The following is a 19,605-nucleotide window of genomic DNA, read 5'->3' as shown; positions in this document are numbered from 1 at the left end:
CAATTGTCTCATAACCCCATTCAGGTTGCCCAAATAGGTAGAAATCCAATTCCAGATTTTTAACAGTAGTTCTGGGGAGACTCCTAGGGTGCTCTCCTTCAGTGTGTATGGAGCATAAAGACTACAAAGTATCCAAAAGAGTTCATTAAAATAACCTGTCACCTTTACATAATACTTCAAAGTATCTGTCTTTAACTGGAAGATGTGAATTGGAAGAAATTATGCAGTAAAATTACTGCAAACGTTACAGTGCTGCTTTGCCTTAGTTTGCACAACTGATATACAACATGCATACTTAAGTGTGCACTGAAGCTAAAGATTAAGAAATATTCAAATGTGTCCCTCCAGTGAGCCAGTCACCAGTACATAAAACCCCAAAGTACCTCTCTTTAGCTGGGAAGATATGAATGCAATGCGAAAGGGAAGAACCAGAAGAATGAGAAGCAAAGGTAAAATTACTGCATAAGATATGGCCATGCACTGCCTTTTTGGCTAGGTTTACACTACAGATATACTACATGCATCCATACATGCAATATGACTACTCTTTTAACCCCTTGGCTGCGGCTGTAATACCGCCGCAGCTCTAGGGGGGAGGAGGGGCCGTGCGGCGCCGCCATGCTCATGACGGAACCACTCCGTCACAAGCCTCGGGCACGCTGTGCTTGTGACGGAGTGGTTCCGTCACGGCCCCGCCCGCTCAATAGAACGCTCAGCGCAGGCGCAAAATTGCTGCCGCGCAGGCGTGGCAGCCGGGCCGTGACGGAACCACTCCGTCATTAGCACAGCCTGTCTGTGGCTGGTGACGGAGTGGTTCCGTCACCAGCATTCAAAGGGTTAAAGCCCTATGTGTAGTCTCAGCAGAAAACCTCACATTCCCCACACCAATCTAAAAAGGCTTTTAATTTGTGGACATGGGGATAGTTACTTTTAACATCAGTATCTTACTGGGATAACACTTTCACACATCACAACTGCTCCCCTTTTAATCTCATTGTTGAAGCTATACACATTCCATGTCAGGGCCCAATATTCATTTGGGTCATTAGAACAAGATACCGAGGCCATTGGTTAGCAGAATAACTGATATCTCTTACATATTCTGTCAACTGAAACAATATGAAAAAGTAATGCGAACGGAAGAGAACCTACTTCTCAAATATCTCCCCTCCCTGTAGTTACTTTCAAAAAGTATCTGTAGTCCAATCGAGTTCATAATAAAAATAATGAACATTTACTATAATGCTATAAGTTGGTCTTTGAAAGTCCTGATCAAACCCTCTCTACTGCAATAACTTTAGCAGTCCCTCCTCCTGATCAGATACACAGGGTTAAGCTCTACTTAATAAATAGATATCTGAACTTCTCCTTTTTGTGAATGCATCACATTCACCCAAACCACAACAAATAGTCTCTTTTCTTTGAAAATAAAGATACATTTCTCATAAAGTTAGCAGGACATATAAAAAGATGGCATGTTCCTCATTCCAAAGAGTAGGGAGTACGAGACCCAATTGAAAGTAAATTGAGGGAAAATGGGAAAGTAAGAGGACACAAGCACGAAAGCAAGGCAATATGTCAGTTGTCGCTATTTTAACATTCCAAGTATCAATGCTAGTTTTGAGCTCCCCAATCCAGTAAGGTTATTGATGTTTCTCATCGCCGTTGCTCCTTTTTGTTACAGCATTCTGGACCTTTCCATCATACAACTGTGGCAACATCTCTCAAGTCTATGCCTCTCCACTTGTGTCCATTTATTGGGGCGTGAATGTTATCTAGGTGTGGTATTTGCCCATCTAGCTGGGCCATGGAACTCCTTTTCCTCATCCACAGAGCCCCAGTTGCTTCTGGGAGTGTTGAAGAAACACGATTTACCATTATGGATCACCTTCAATTAGCATGTAGACCAACTGCATCTCCATGAGTTTTCTCTTGCTATCTGTGAAGTACTTTTCCTATAGTTGGATTACTTGCATATAGTATAGGAAGATAGTTAGGTTGGAGGAGTCAGGAAATAGGTTTCTTTTGGGTAACAGTTCAAATGCATGCAGGATATTGTCATGATTAATGTGATTGGGACGTCTTGCTACAAGAGGTCCAGGTACGGCACTAAGGGAGGATAGTGTGCTCTCTTGATTAGAAAACAAGCAGACATGTCCTTCATCTGCATCCAAGGCTGAAGCCAGGGGTGCTGAAACTGTTCTAGAGAGAAGTCTTCTATCTCATCTGCATTCCAATTATCAGACGGTTGTTGTACCACAATCTCCCTTTGAATCTTCTCCTCTGCTTGCAGGCTTTTCATTGATTAAATGAGGTAGGCTACCGAACTATGACGGGTATGGATTACATTCTCCACGTTTAAGAGCAGATGTTCACATTTGTTAATTGATTCATCATATTTCAAAGAGCCTTCTGAACCAGAGAGTTCATATATCCAGTGAGGGTTGAGTATTCTGGACTGCCTGGCTTATTATTGCAATTGACATAGCATATGTCTCAAATGCATTAGTGTAACTTTTTTAATAAGTTGAATTTTTTGAATTTTTTCTTCTATTAGTCAACTTCAATACATTTTCATTTTTCATGTGAAGTATAACTTTATGCATTTCAGGCAATGTCTATTCATGGTATCCAATGCATTTCGGGCATTTTGTTCATGCCCTTCATCAGGGAATCGACACTGTGAACAAATTATGATGACAATTATGGTGTTGTCATATTAACTACCGTGTAAAATGATGTCTATTCATAACAGCATGATAATTGAAACATTATGAAAACATACAATGCAGTGGTGATGTCAAGTGGGACTCTGCATGCAGTGAAGTGCAAAAAAACGTGACGAAAAATGACGAGTTACTCACAAGCCTTTCCTTGTGAGGTTGGTTACATCTGCGAACAACATGGAAACGGCGGTTAGTGGCGTGTTTAATGGTAAATCAAAAAGAGAGGCTTACTTAGTGGTTTATCAAAAAAGAGAGGCTTACAACTGCTGGGCTGCTGAGTACTAACCTGAAATGCTGGTTTTAGTGCGTTCTATTCCACGAGTGGACTTGAAAAACGGCTGCTCGGACGGGCTCCGGCTGCGCTTTGGAGTATTAGAAAAATGTTCCGGTCATGTGACCGTAAAAATGGTAGAAAGACTATCGGTGATGTCTACCTGGAGCGTGGTGATCTCAACAATGTTGGGAATATGAATTTACTACGGGTCGGAAATGCAAAAAATACACAAAAAGTGTGGTTCGAGATTAGGCAATGCTAAGTGACGGCGGGTTACTATTAGAGTACATGAAAAAGCTAAAGTGCATGCAGCAAAGATCTCAGGGGTAGCGAACCCTGGGTGGACCGATGTTAATGGAGAGGTGCTCTGTGGGTGAAGCTATCCACCAGTGCAATGTAATTGTACGGTAGGTTGGTGTGTATATGTCTAGTGTCTACTTAAGTCTCACACAGTATATACAAGGTACAGTCATTGGAGCAATATTTACAGGTAACATGACAGTTCAATTCTATCGTTTAACCCCGCCGGCTTTTGCGAGGAAAGTTTCTGAATCCAAAAGTTCTCTCTTTTGAGGAGGTGTTTGTTGTTATCTCTCCCCTCAATTTTCTGAACAGTCTCTAGTACAATGTACTTCATTTGGGAGATATTATGGTGTTGCTCTACAAAATGCGCTGACAGGGCTGACTTGATATTCTTCAATCGTATGTTTGATTTGTGTTCTGTTAGACGCACTTTGATGCGGCGTTCTGTTTTGTGGAGTAGTGTGGCTCACTGGTTAGAGGCGGCAGGCCTGAGAGCAGAAGTCAGCCTGGGACCAGGGTTCAATTCCCGACGCGGCAGGGTCGTGGACCTTGGTCAGCGGACTCGATAATTCTCGCTTCGGTGCTTACTCTAATCAGGGGTTCCACTCGGCAACTCTGGGCATTAGCTTGCCTAATCTCCACAACGGCCCCACCAATTCCGGGGATGCCTGGCTCCACCTTGGGGACTCCCAGCAAGGGACCATCCCACAGGGAAAGCCAGGACGGGTTCCCCAGAGTTATACAGCGCCGGGACGCCCCGTTGCTGGGGCAGCTGTGCGCTTTACAAGTATACTACATTTACATTTACATTTACATTTTGCCGATGTATATCTTTCCACAGGGACATCTTATTCCGTAGATCAAATTACTGGTATCGCATGTGGCATTTACTTTGAGTTTGATTGGGTACCCTTGCATTGGATGGTTGATCGTGTTGCCTTTGATTATGCTGTTACAATTGCCGCAATTGAGGCAAGGTTTAGTACCTAGATGTGTTGTAGGTTCAGGGGGTCTATTGTGTAAAATTTCCCCAAGGTTCTTAGCTCTCGTAAATGCAAATATTGGTGGTGCGGTGAAAGATTGCTTGAAATCAGGTTCCATGTTTAATATTGGCCAGTGTTTAAGGATCGTTTTTTTGTATTTCTTACTTGCAGTGGAAAATTTTGAGACTACTACTATTCGTGTCTGTTCCGGTTTTTTTCTTGGCGTTAAAAGTTTTGTTCTGTCAATTTCCTCAATCCTCTTTTTGGTTGCTTCCAATAAAGTTTGGGGATATCCTCGGTTTATGAATTTGTTTGTGGTTTCTTTAAGTCTAGTGTTAAGGGTGTGTTCTTCAGATGAGATTCTTTTGACCCTGGCCATTTGTGAAAAAGGTAAATTCCTGATCAAATTGGGCTCATGGAAACTTGAGTATAATAGCATGTTGTTTCTGTCCGTCGGTTTTACATATAGATCCGTGGTAAATCCGTGGGGAGTTATGGTAATTTTGACATCCAGGAAGTTCACCGACGTGTCCGAAGTGTCCCAAGTAAGTTGGATCCGTTGGTCTATGTCGTTGAATTTGTGCAGTAGAATGAGAAGTTTCTCCTCCGAGTATGTCCAGATGATGAAGTAGTCATCAATATACCTGATGATCATTTTTAGATTGTCCGTCCATTCTTTTTTGGTCAGCATGTGTTGATTTTCGTACCACTGCATGAAAATATTTGCATACACGGGTGCCGCCGAGATGCCCATCGCCATTCCGGTGAGTTGTTGATACCATGTTTCGTTAACTTTGAAGTAGCTTTGGTATAGGGTAAAGTACATTAATTCCATTAGAAAAACCTGAAATTCATGATCTAATTCAGTGTTCATCAGTGCTGCTTCCATGGCTTCTATCCCCATATCGTGGGGTATGCTGGTGTAGAGGCTACGAACATCTGCTGTGCACAGTATGATTTTTTCTTGTGGGTCCCACAACACTTTTTCTAGTTTCAATAGAAATTGGGAAGTATCCTTGACATAGGTCTGCATTGCTTGTACTGTTGGTTGCAGGTATTTGTCTATAAGCTGACCTATTGGTTCATGTAGGCTGCCGCGTGTAGATACTATGGGTCTCATTGGAGGGTCCATAGTATTTTTGTGGATCTTGGGTACCATCCGTAAGGTAGGGCTTTTGGAATTTTCACATATGAGAAAACTTTTTGTCTTATCAGTGATGGTGCCTTGTTGATGAGCTTTATCAATGATTGACCTCAATATTTTAGAGTACTCTGATGTGGGATTATTGTCCAATTTACTGTATGTGTTGGTATCGTTGATGTGTTCCATCACTTTAGTTTCATACATGGTTTTGTTCATGATAACGATTGCCCCTCCTTTGTCCGCTTTAGTGAAAGTAATGTTATCATTAGAAGCTAGTTTGTGTAGTGTGTCCACATCTTTTTGCGTAGTATTGCTATTTTTAGATTTGGGTTTGGGATGTTTGAACTTGTTTAATTCCTGTTTGACTATATTTTCAAATAAGTCCAAAGTTTTGTGACTTGTGGGTGCTTGGAAAGAGCTAGTTGGTCGTAGCCCTTATAGTTGGTCCTTCTCCTGTTGAGGTCGTTCCGGTAATATATTGTCAAAAAAATGTCTTAATCTTAGCTTACGCATTAACTTGAAAAAACTCACTTCAAGTTCCAGATTATCTGTGGTTGTCGTCGGTACAAAGGATGTACCCTTTTGGAGTAATCCTAATTCATATGTGTTGAAGTGGTGATCACTTATATTGATGACGAGTTGGTCTATGTCTAGTTCTTTTTGGTTCGTTTTTCTTTCTCCTTGTCTTTGAATGTTCCTGTCGTGCTTCGTGTATTTGGTGGTTCTCTCTCCTTTTCTTTTTCTTTGCCCTCTCCGGGGTCTCCTTTTTGGGCCTGGCCCTGTTCTAAAAAAGGATTGGTGTCAGTAGTTGCACTGGTGGTAGGTTGTTCGGCTGAATCTTTGTCAGATGTTTGTTGGGTAGGTTGTGTCCTGCGTGATTTTTGACTGGTGTCACTCCCAGTGGACGAAGTATCCGTGTTGGATTGGTATGGACGGTTCCTCCTTTTCTGGGCATAGATGTCTGCCCAAGTGTAGACTTCTCTGAGTCGGTAATCGAGGGTATCACTCTTGAATTTACGAATCTTGCGTTCGTTTATTTCTCTTGAATGTCTATCTATTTGAGTTTTCATATCCTCCAAGGTTGTTTTCAATTCCTCTTCTGTCATCATTTGGGATAATTCCGTTGATACTTCTTGAATTTCTGTACTCAAGTCTTCTAAAATTGCGGATAGTTCTTGAATTATGAGGAGGATCAGATCTAGTGAGCATTTGTTCAAGATTTCGTACCAACGGTCCTGAAATTTTTTTGAGTGCTTACAGAGGGATGGTTTCAGTGCAATTCTGAGGCCTCGTGGTATGCGTTGGTTGCGGTGATATTTTATGAGGGTACTGGCATGAAGTTGTTGATTGGTTTTCCTTTTTGAAAGATACAGTAACTGTCTTATGTTTTGCTCTTTTGACCGGCTTGTAGTTTCCTGTGCGAGTTCCTCCCTGATTAGCGAATAAATTTGCTCCACATCTTTTGCTTCAAATGCGAAGGTTGAGGCTTTGGCCTCAGTGCTTTTTGATATTTCATCATAGTTATTCATTTTGTTGTATTAGGTTGATCTGGTTGATGCGTGCTATCAGTCCTGGGGACACTAACGTGAAGTAGATAGATAAGATATAGGATTGATGCACAGCTTTGTTGTTGGGGTGTTGTTTTAGAAAAAAACGGTTTATTTCATGTTTTTAGGTGCTCCTAAAGGTGACGGCGTGGGTCCAGCGTCGTCAGATTAATGAGTTAGACGTGAAATTAGATAGCATCTAGTTTCATCCCTTTTAGGCACACTTGTTGATTGTCTTTTCAAAGAAAGAAGACTTCCACTCAGTTATTTTGGGTTGCGTGTGTAACTTTTTTAATAAGTTGAATTTTTTGAATTTTTTCTTCTATTAGTCAACTTCAATACATTTTCATTTTTCATGTGAAGTATAACTTTATGCATTTCAGGCAATGTCTATTCATGGTATCCAATGCATTTCGGGCATTTTGTTCATGCCCTTCATCAGGGAATCGACACTGTGAACAAAATATGATGACAATTATGGTGTTGTCATATTAACTACCGTGTAAAATGATGTCTATTCATAACAGCATGATAATTGAAACATTATGAAAACATACAATGCAGTGGTGATGTCAAGTGGGACTCTGCATGCAGTGAAGTGCAAAAAAACGTGACGAAAAATGACGAGTTACTCACAAGCCTTTCCTTGTGAGGTTGGTTACATCTGCGAACAACATGGAAACGGCGGTTAGTGGCGTGTTTAATGGTAAATCAAAAAGAGAGGCTTACTTAGTGGTTTATCAAAAAAGAGAGGCTTACAACTGCTGGGCTGCTGAGTACTAACCTGAAATGCTGGTTTTAGTGCGTTCTATTCCACGAGTGGACTTGAAAAACGGCTGCTCGGACGGGCTCCGGCTGCGCTTTGGAGTATTAGAAAAATGTTCCGGTCATGTGACCGTAAAAATGGTAGAAAGACTATCGGTGATGTCTACCTGGAGCGTGGTGATCTCAACAATGTTGGGAATATGAATTTACTACGGGTCGGAAAATGCAAAAAATACACAAAAAGTGTGGTTCGAGATTAGGCAATGCTAAGTGACGGCGGGTTACTATTAGAGTACATGAAAAAGCTAAAGTGCATGCAGCAAAGATCTCACAGGGGTAGCGAACCCTGGGTGGACCGATGTTAATGGAGAGGTGCTCTGTGGGTGAAGCTATCCACCAGTGCAATGTAATTTTACGGTAGGTTGGTGTGTATATGTTTAGTGTCTACTTAAGTCTCACACAGTATATACAAGGTACAGTCATTGGAGCAATATTTACAGGTAACATGACTGTTCAATTCTATCGTTTAACCCCGCCGGCTTTTGCGAGGAAAGTTTCTGAATCCAAAAGTTCTCTCTTTTGAGGAGGTGTTTGTTGTTATCTCTCCCCTCAATTTTCTGAACAGTCTCTAGTACAATGTACTTAATTTGGGAGATATTATGGTGTTGCTCTACAAAATGCGCTGACAGGGTTGACTTGATATTCTTCAATCGTATGTTTGATTTGTGTTCTGTTAGACGCACTTTGATGCGGCGTTCTGTTTTGCCGACGTATAATGTTTCAATTATCATGCTGTTATGAATAGACATCATTTTACACAGTAGTTGATATGACAATACCATAATTGTCATCATATTTTGTTCACAGTGTCGTTTCCCTGATGAAGGGCATGAACAAAATGCCCGAAATGCATTGGATACCATGAATAGACATTGCCTGAAATGCATAAAGTTATACTTCACATGAAAAATGAAAATGTATTGAAGTTGACTAATAGAAGAAAAAATTCAAAAAATTCAACTTATTAAAAAAGTTACACACGCAACCCAAAATAACTGAGTGGAAGTCTTTTTTCTTTGAAAAGACAATCAACAAGTGTGCCTAAAAGGGATGAAACTAGATGCTATCTAATTTCACGTCTAACTCATTAATCCGACGACGACGCTGGACCCACGCCGTCACCTTTAGGAGCACCTAAAAACATGAAATAAACCGTTTTTTCTAAAACAACACCCCAACAACAAAGCTGTGCATCAATCCTATATCTTATCTATCTACTTCACGTTAGTGTCCCCAGGACTGATAGCACGCATCAACCAGATCAACCTAATACAACAAAATGAATAACTATGATGAAATATCAAAAAGCACCGAGGCCAAAGCCTCAACCTTCGCATTTGAAGCAAAAGATGTGGAACAAATTTATTCGCTAATCAGGGAGGAACTCGCACAGGAAACTACAAGCGGTCAAAAGAGCAAAACATAAGACAGTTACTGTATCTTTCAAAAAGGAAAACCAATCAACAACTTCATGCCAGTACCCTCATAAAATATCACCGCAACCAACGCATACCACAAGGCCTCAGAATTGCACTGAAACCATCCCTCTGTAAGCACTCAAAAAAATTTCAGGACCGTTGGTACGAAATCTTGAACAAATGCTCACTAGATCTGATCCTCCTCATAATTCAAGAACTATCCGCAATTTTAGAAGACTTGAGTACAGAAATTCAAGAAGTATCAACGGAATTATCCCAAATGATGACAGAAGAGGAATTGAAAACAACCTTGGAGGATATGAAAACTCAAATAGATAGACATTCAAGAGAAATAAACGAACGCAAGATTCGTAAATTCAAGAGGGATACCCTCGATTACCGACTCGGAGAAGTCTACACTTGGGCAGACATCTATGCCCAGAAAAGGAGGAACCGTCCATACCAATCCAACACGGATACTTCGTCCACTGGGAGTGACACCAGTCACAAATCACGCAGGACACAACCTACCTAACAAACATCTGACAAAGATTCAGCCGAACAACCTACCACCAGTGCAACTACTGACACCAATCCTTTTTTAGAACAGGGCCAGGCCCAAAAAGGAGACCCCGGAGAGGGCAAAGAAAAAGAAAAGGAGAGAGAACCACCAAATACACGAAGCACGACAGGAACATTCAAAGACAAGGAGAAAGAAAAACGAACCAAAAAGAACTAGACATAGACCAACTCGTCATCAATATAAGTGATCACCACTTCAACACATATGAATTAGGATTACTCCAAAAGGGTACATCCTTTGTACCGACGACAACCACAGATAATCTGGAACTTGAAGTGAGTTTTTTCAAGTTAATGCGTAAGCTAAGATTAAGACTTTTTTTGACAATATATTACCGGAACGACCTCAACAGGAGAAGGACCAACTATTAGGGCTACGACCAACTAGCTCTTTCCATGCACCCACAAGTCACAAAACTTTGGACTTATTTGAAAATATAGTCAAACAGGAATTAAACAAGTTCAAACATCCCAAACCCAAATCTAAAAGTAGCAATACTACGCAAAAAGATGTGGACACACTACACAAACTAGCTTCTAATGATAACATTACTTTCACTAAAGCGGACAAAGGAGGGGCAATCGTTATCATGAACAAAACCATGTATGAAACTAAAGTGATGGAACACATCAACGATACCAACACATACAGTAAATTGGACAATAATCCCACATCAGAGTACTCTAAAATATTGAGGTCAATCATTGATAAAGCTCATCAACAAGGCACCATCACTGATAAGACAAAAAGTTTTCTCATATGTGAAAATCCCAAAAGCCCTACCTTACGGATGGTACCCAAGATCCACAAAAATACTATGGACCCTCCAATGAGACCCATAGTATCTACACGCGGCAGCCTACATGAACCAATAGGTCAGCTTATAGACAAATACCTGCAACCAACAGTACAAGCAATGCAGACCTATGTCAAGGATACTTCCCAATTTCTATTGAAACTAGAAAAAGTGTTGTGGGACCCACAAGAAAAAATCATACTGTGCACAGCAGATGTTCATAGCCTCTACACCAGCATACCCCACGATATGGGGATAGAAGCCATGGAAGCAGCACTGATGAACACTGAATTAGATCATGAATTTCAGGTTTTTCTAATGGAATTAATGTACTTTACCCTATACCAAAGCTACTTCAAAGTTAACGAAACATGGTATCAACAACTCACCGGAATGACGATGGGCAACTCGGCGGCACCCGTGTATGCAAATATTTTCATGCAGTGGTACGAAAATCAACACATGCTGAACAAAAAAGAATGGACGGACAATCTAAAAATGATCATCAGGTATATTGATGACTACTTCATCATCTGGACAGACTCTGAGGAGAAACTTCTCATTCTACTGCACAAATTCAACGACATAGACCAACGGATCCAACTTACTTGGGACACTTCGGACACGTCGGTGAACTTCCTGGATGTCAAAATTACCATAACTCCCCACGGATTTACCACGGATCTATATGTAAAACCGACGGACAGAAACAACATGCTATTATACTCAAGTTTCCATGAGCCCAATTTGATCAGGAATTTACCTTTTTCACAAATGGCCAGGGTCAAAAGAATCTCATCTGAAGAACACACCCTTAACACTAGATTTAAAGAAACCACAAACAAATTCATAAACCGAGGATATCCCCAAACTTTATTGAAAGAAACCAAAAAGAGGATTGAGGAAATTGACAGAACAAAACTTTTAACGCCAAGAAAAAAACCGGAACAGACACGAATAGTAGTAGTCTCAAAATTTTCCACTGCAAGTAAGAAATACAAAAAAAGATCCTAAAACACTGGCCAATATTAAACATGGAACCTGATTTCAAGCAATCTTTCACCGCACCACCAATATTTGCATTTACGAGAGCTAAGAACCTTGGGGAAATTTTACACAATAGACCCCCTGAACCTACAACACATCTAGGTACTAAACCTTGCCTCAATTGCGGCAATTGTAACAGCATAATCAAAGGCAACACGATCAACCATCCAATGCAAGGGTACCCAATCAAACTCAAAGTAAATGCCACATGCGATACCAGTAATTTGATCTACGGAATAAGATGTCCCTGTGGAAAGATATACGTCGGCAAAACAGAACGCCGCATCAAAGTGCGTCTAACAGAACACAAATCAAACATACGATTGAAGAATATCAAGTCAGCCCTGTCAGCGCATTTTGTAGAGCAACACCATAATATCTCCCAAATGAAGTACATTGTACTAGAGACTGTTCAGAAAATTGAGGGGAGAGATAACAACAAACACCTCCTCAAAAGAGAGAACTTTTGGATTCAGAAACTTTCCTCGCAAAAGCCGTCGGGGTTAAACGATAGAATTGCACTGTCATGTTACCTGTAAATATTGCTCCAATGACTGTACCTTGTATATACTGTGTGAGACTTAAGTAGACACTAAACATATACACACCAACCTACCGTAAAATTACATTGCACTGGTGGATAGCTTCACCCACAGAGCACCTCTCCATTAACATCGGTCCACCCAGGGTTCGCTACCCCTGTGAGATCTTTTCTGCATGCACTTTAGCTTTTTCATGTACTCTAATAGTAACCCGCCGTCACTTAGCATTGCCTAATCTCGAACCACACTTTTTGTGTATTTTTTGCATTTTCCGACCCGTAGTAAATTCATATTCCCAACATTGTTGAGATCACCACGCTCCAGGTAGACATCACCGATAGTCCTTCTACCATTTTTACGGTCACATGACCGGAACATTTTTCTAATACTCCAAAGCGCAGCTGGAGCCCGTCCGAGCAGCCGTTTTTCAAGTCCACTCGTGGAATAGAACGCACTAAAACCAGCATTTCAGGTTAGTACTCAGCAGCCCAGCAGTTGTAAGCCTCTCTTTTTTGATAAACCACTAAGTAAGCCTCTCTTTTTGATTTACCATTAAACACGCCACTAACCGCCGTTTCCATGTTGTTTGCAGATGTAACCAACCTCACAAGGAAAGGCTTGTGAGTAACTCGTCATTTTTCGTCACGTTTTTTTGCACTTCACTGCATGCAGAGTCCCACTTGACATCACCACTGCATTGTATGTTTTCATAATGTTTCAATTATCATGCTGTTATGAATAGACATCATTTTACACGGTAGTTAATATGACAACACCATAATTGTCATCATATTTTGTTCACAGTGTCGATTCCCTGATGAAGGGCATGAACAAAATGCCCGAAATGCATTGGATACCATGAATAGACATTGCCTGAAATGCATAAAGTTATACTTCACATGAAAAATGAAAATGTATTGAAGTTGACTAATAGAAGAAAAAATTCAAAAAATTCAACTTATTAAAAAAGTTACACACGCAACCCAAAATAACTGAGTGGAAGTCTTTTTTCTTTGAAAAGACAATCAACAAGTGTGCCTAAAAGGGATGAAACTAGATGCTATCTAATTTCACGTCTAACTCATTAATCCGACAACGCTGGACCCAAGCCGTCACCTTTAGGAGCACCTAAAAACATGAAATAAACAGTTTTTTCTAAAACAACACCCCAACAACAAAGCTGTGCATCAATCCTATATCTTATCTATCAAATGCATTAGTCACACCTTTCCATAGGGCAACATAATGTTGCAACAGACCATTAGCTGCTTTAGTGAACATATCTGTGTTGCCCTTTTGAGGTTAGTAGATCCTTTATCATTAGCCATTTTGCAGATACTGATTAGGCAGTTAGCCTCCAGGTGAATACCTGCGCTATTTGTCCTTATTTCTTCTATTAAATGTTCACAGAGGCTATGTCTGTGGTGTTCGGATGGGCAGGACAGGTCACACAAGCTGGCACTAGGTATCAACCTGTTGGAGACAGAGCACTGGGGAAGAGACCAATCTTGTTGCAATGTCATTATGGCTCATGCACTAAACGATGGGGGAATGACTTGTTATCTGTGGCAGGGCTTTCCTAATCATACAATCAATCAATCAATCAGGGTACTTGTAAAGCGCGCTACTTACCAGTGAGGGTCTCTAGGTGCTGAGGGGGGGGGGGGCGGTTGCCGCTACTGCTCGAAGAGCCAGGTCTTGAGGAGTCTTCTGAAGGCGAGTAGGACTTGGGTCTGCCGTAGGTGGGTAGGGAGGGTGTTCCAGGTCTTGGCGGCGAGGTAGGAGAAGGATCTGCCGCCGGAGGTCTTTCGTGCGATGCGGGGGACAGCACCGGGGGCAAGGCTGGCAGAGCGGAGCTGGCGGGTGTGGGTGTAGAAGCGGGGTCTGCTGTTCAGGTAGGCTGGTCCGGCGTTGTGGAGTGCTTTGTGTGCGTCGGTGAGGAGCTTGAAGGTGGTCCTCTTGTCGATGGGGAGCCAGTGTAGGTCTCTCAGGTGGAGGGTGATGTGGCTGCGGCGGGGACATTGACGATCAGTCAGGCGGAGGCGTTTTGGATGCGTTGTAGTCGTCGTAGGTGTTTGGCTGGGATTTCTGCGTAGAGTGCGTTTCCGTAGTCCAGTCTGCTGCTGACGAGGGCCTGTGTCACCGTTCTTCTTGTTTTGGTAGGGATCCACTTGTAGATCCTGCGGAGCATGCAGAGGGTGTTGTAGCAGGAGGAGGAGATGGCATTGACCAGCTTAGACATGGAGAGGGAGGAGTCAAGGATGAATCCTAGGTTGCGTGCATGGTCGGTGGGTGTCGGTGCTGTTCCCAGTGTGGTCGGCCACCAGGAGTCGTCCCAGGCTGAGGGGGTAAGTCCGAGGATCAGGACCTCCGTCTTGTCCGAGTTCAGCTTCAGATGGCTGCTCCTCATCCAGTCGGCGACGGCCTTCATTCCCTCATGGAGGTTGGTTTTGGCAGTGTGTGGGTCCTTGGTGAGGGAGAGAATGAGTTGGGTGTCGTCGGCGTAGGAGATGATGTTTAGGTCGTGATGGCGGGCCACTTTGGCGAGGGGGGCCAAGTTGATGTTGAACAGCGTCGGGCTGAGGGATGAGCCCTGGGGGACGCCGCTGATGATGTCGGTGGCTTTGGATCGAAAGGGTGGGAGGCGGACGCTCTGGGTTCTGCTGGAGAGGAAGGACGTGGTCCAGTCAAGGGCCTTCTCTAGGATTCCGGCTTCTAGGAGGCGTGTCTTTAGAGTGTGATGGCAGACCATGTCAAAGGTGGCTGACAGGTCCAGGAGGATGAGGGCTGATGTTTCGCCGTTGTCTAGTTGGCGCCTGATGTCGTCTGTGGCGGCGATGAGGGCTGTCTTGGTGCTGTGGTTTCGTCTGAATCCGGACTGGGATGGGTCCAAGTTGTTGTTGTCTTCGAGGTGGCGGGCCAATTGCAATGTTGACGATTTTCTCGATGACCTTCGCCGGGAACGGGAGCAGGGAGATGGGCCGGAAGTTCTTGAGGTCCTTGGGGTCCGCATACATCTTATACATACTCCAGGCTTGACAGGAACACACATTTCTTACAGCATGGAAGTTTGAGGCCAATAAAGTTACCTATCTGTTTGAATAGTAATACTAAAAAGTGTGTGCCTGATCACCAGATTTTATTAAGAATTGGATTTTGACACAAGTCACAATAAAAAGCAAAGAAAATGGAATTTTTCACTCTCTGATAGCTGAAGAGATGCATCTAGTGATACGGCCACAAAGCCTTCGTGCCTTGCATAGGTCTGGCTTAAAAGAAAGCAGAAATTGTTACATTTGACTTCCTTCCACACATTTCTGAAAAAGAGACATTTCAGTGTTCCAAAGCAGCAACATGTCAGCCGCGCAGGAGTGCCCAGCCCCTCACTCTAGGAAATCATTGGTGATAAAGCTATAAATTATGTTGAAGCTAGAGAGGAAAACACACAGGTTGCTGAAGGAACATGCTGAGACATTGATTTCTGACTGCACACTCAGTGACAGCATAAAGTATGCATTGATATTGACATCACAATCCATAGCAAAGATAGCTATGTCATCTGTAGCATGCTTAGTTATATTAGTAGGTTTTACACTAGTAGTGTAGAGTTATCTGATGAAATATGTTTAGGGTATTTTTAGGATCTGACCAAATTAATTTATGACAGTTGAGGTTTTTATAATAATATTTAATATTCTGACATATGATTTGTAGAAGAATTATGATTAATAAATCAATTTTAAAATAATTCTAAAATGTGTTAGTGCCATCTGTTTCTGGGATGCATGGTAAGACTTGACCTAAGATAACCATTGAAGATGCGAAAACGTGTGACAGATTTAGTTTGGCTCCTAACTCCCAATTTCATAGAAAATTACTCATTGAAGAGAGGACAGCCCATTCTCCTTTTCTCTGAAAAGGGTGCAACACATTTTTTTTTATGGAGCAAAGGAGATTGTGAGGAAGGTGATGTATTATATGGTATGGTTTGTGACCTTACCATGTAGTACACTCATGAAACCATATTGGATCCAGCCAGGCTTGTTTGTAAAACCTCTAGCTCAGCCCTGAATAGCTGTGGTTTGAGCAGGAACATCAACGCTTAAACAAAGGATTCAGTGGAAAACATTTAGAAGCACGAAACCAATTCATAAAAATAGATTATATTTTTTTGAATTTTTAGACACCAAGATTAGCAAAATCCACTGGAGTCATCCTGAGGCATAGATGTTTAAGTAAAGCATACCAGGCATCAGTAATAGTAAAGTTTGGGAATTTTTGAAAAGTTTGAAAGTTTGTGTTTGGCTACTCCAGACCGGACTGCGTGACCAATTCTGCCAGGAGGGCCAATGAGGAGTATATGGACAGTTACCTGGTTGCCAAATCGGTCACAAGTCCACTTCTAAAGTGTACATCAAGACCGCCATAGACTTAATTTGAGTGGTCCTAATGCTGAGTATGCAGAATGCTGAGGATACTGAAAGATGTTCTATGGGCTGTGCAGTTGATGGGGGCCTCACTGCGGTTATTTCCTTGGTCTACAGGTAAGGTGGGGTCACTTTGGCCACAGGAGTCAAAATCCTTTGAAATCCTCATCCAGCCAGTAGAGACCCAAAAGCAGCTGGGCTACTGATATCCGGTCACATAAGGTCCAGTGATAGCCTTTGGTGAGGGCTAATGTCCATCTTTGGCAACCAAATCACACTCTTACTTACTACTCTCCCAAGTCTTCAGGCACAGGTGCAACTTATGAGTCCAGAGGAGAGGCCTTCTTGGCTGCACGCCAGCTGTCAGTGTCAATTGATTGCGAGTGGTGAGAGGAATGTAAGGGAACGCCAGGCTTGTCTCCCCATTGTAACTAATTTTGATCCCCTGTCCACTAGGATGCGCCAAATCATTAGAAAGAACTGGTCCATTTTAGACACAGCATCGGGCAAAATGCCCATCCCTCGCTTCGCTTTTAAACGGGCATCAAATCTGCGAGATAAGTTGGTCCATAGCCGTGCTCCCGTGAAATCACAGTCAGGGACCCTCCCCACAGGACATCATCCCTGTGGATGTTGTTCGGTATGTGATCTGACCATTGCCACCAAAAGTGTCATTCTACATGATGGTAGAACTTGGCATTTGAATCACTTCAGCAACTGCAACACGCCCCATGTAATTTACAGGCTGACGTGTAGCTGTGGGCTGTATTACATCGGGCTCACCTCACAGAAAGCCAAAATTCATATTCAGGAACACATCAGCACCCTCAAGGCCAAAAAACTCACCACTCAACTTGTGCAACATTTCATTGAACAAGGCCATGGTCATAGGGATTTCAAGTGGACCATTTTGGAAAAAGTTGTCGGTGAAACGCATAACATCGAAGCCATTTTGGCCCGGAAGGAAGCCAAATGGATTTTTTCCGAAAAAGCAGAGCGTGATGGGCTGAATGACAGCATTGAATGGAACAAAGTGAGTAGGCGGTGAGTGGTCCTTGCATTGACTGTTTACATATGAGTTGAAGGATTTGGCACTTCCTTCAACGTGCTTTTTCTTGAACTAGGGCTGTTATTATTGGCATTGTCATCGGTACAGAAATTCCCCCCCCTCCCTCCATCTTAAGGTTTTTTGTAGATGCATGGGGTCACCTATTAGATCAGTCCCCTCGACATTCTTTGAGCGTTGTTACGTTTTATTGCTAGTGTGTAGGCAGATCATACATTTTGGCTCATCTTCCCCCGGCCTGTGTGAGTGGACACTTCAATCATAACTTTATACAAATGGGGGCGATTTGGTTTGTAACAGCACTCACAACGGCGTATTTCTCCCCTGCCTGTGTTAGCAGATTGCTGAATTGAAACTTTATGCAATCATCATTTCCCATTCCAAAATGGGCGCGCGACGCTGGTTCACGCAGCGTGCTGCGCGTCATAACGCATGCGAGACTCCAGCCGACCGGTTTAAGTAGAAGACGCCAGCTGGATTCCCGATCGGGAGCTTTTTTGGACCGAGCAAAGCCGGTAGCGGTAAGGCAGCTTGTGGGGAGGGTTTCCATGATGGAGTCTGTACTTTCAGTCGTACAGCGGGAGCGGGGTGTAATGCCTTAGACTATGGGACTCACGCTGTTTGGCTGTTGAGCGTTGTAACCTTGGGGAGTTTCTCTCCACTTTTCAGACGACTCTGAATAGCATTTTGCATTAACGTCAGCAAGGCAATTCATACTGTTGAACCATTCTGGGACATCAGGTCGGGTACTTTTTAACATAAAGCAGGGCAACTGTTTAGAGAACGCGAAGCGGCCTGCTTGCATTGATATGCGTTTTATATGTTGCAGGTCGCACTAATTCAAATTGCACCGCCTGCAAGCGCGTGATCTTTTAACATGCTGCTCAAAGCCTATGATGGCTGCTGGTATGCAGCAATTTGGCAGCCATCAGGTAACATTATATTCATGTTTCTCACTTGGGCCGGTGTGTGTGTACTGGTTGAAATTCTGGCAGCTACACACTGATGACTCATACTGTCTTTCCGCTGTGTTGTATGTGTGTATATGTTTTTTAACCTTAGTACAGGTCGAGTGAACTGAGAAAAACAAAACCTGAACTCAGAACCCCGAATTTGCCCTGACGAATTTGCTGAACTAATAGCAATGAAACATGTCAGCATCATCCAAACATGGTATAATATGAACCATTTTTAAACTTGGACCACTTGCAGCACCAGAATAAAGTTATTACAGCTAGCAAGTAGCTCCGCATTTTAGCAGCGGTGGCCAATTTTCGCCTTTTTGGCCATTGCAGGGGTTTTAGGTGCACACATTCACTTCATTACTTTTGATATAGATTCGTGTATAGTTTGATTGTTTATATACACAGCACTTTGTATGAGTTGATATTTCACCTTTACAATTACTTTGTTGTTTTTCTCCATTCTTTAGTCACTATGAAGAGAAAGCGACCAATGATGAGAAGTGGGTAAACTGGCAATTTTCATGCCAGGAACCCCCTCGGGTGTTACTACCGTGAGGCGCTTTCTCTTTGTTTTCACACTTTTCACTCGTCTTTCACCAGCGTGAACTAGATAAGACCGTAGTAAATGTTGTAGTATATACACCACGACCTGCAGACTAGTGTTAAGTAAACACATTTGGAGTTGGAGTATGACTGATTGTGCAACTCTGCCCCAGGTCTTTTGACGTGTTGGTGTCTGTTGGAGGAGGCATTTATTGTTGAACACTGATTGAGTGGGGGGCTGCCTCCTCCTTCTCAGTGCCTTCCCCCTTGAGCTCCTTTTGTTTGTTACAGTTGCGAGTGGTTACTGACTGGCCAGAAAGGGCAACTTCTGATTTCGTGGCCCTGGTGCTGGAACAGGGTCTCAGCCTATATGCCATTGGAGTTGGGGGCTAAGGAGCAACTTTTCCTTGATTCAG

The 19,605-nt window shown here is 42.7% G+C and overlaps 1 protein-coding gene across 1 annotated transcript in view; it reads left to right on the top strand.

Annotated features, from left to right (window-relative positions):
* The window catches only part of LOC144785041 (extracellular calcium-sensing receptor-like), a 105,359-nt gene that overhangs the window by 57,888 nt on the left and 27,866 nt on the right, over positions 1–19,605 (top strand). The window lies entirely within an intron of this gene.

Source organism: Lissotriton helveticus, chromosome 10, assembly GCF_964261635.1.
Source record: "Lissotriton helveticus chromosome 10, aLisHel1.1, whole genome shotgun sequence".
Classification (NCBI taxonomy): Eukaryota; Metazoa; Chordata; class Amphibia; order Caudata; family Salamandridae; genus Lissotriton; species Lissotriton helveticus.
The sequence above is the reverse complement of the archived record's forward strand: the minus strand, read 5'-3'. Positions and strand labels throughout refer to the sequence as shown.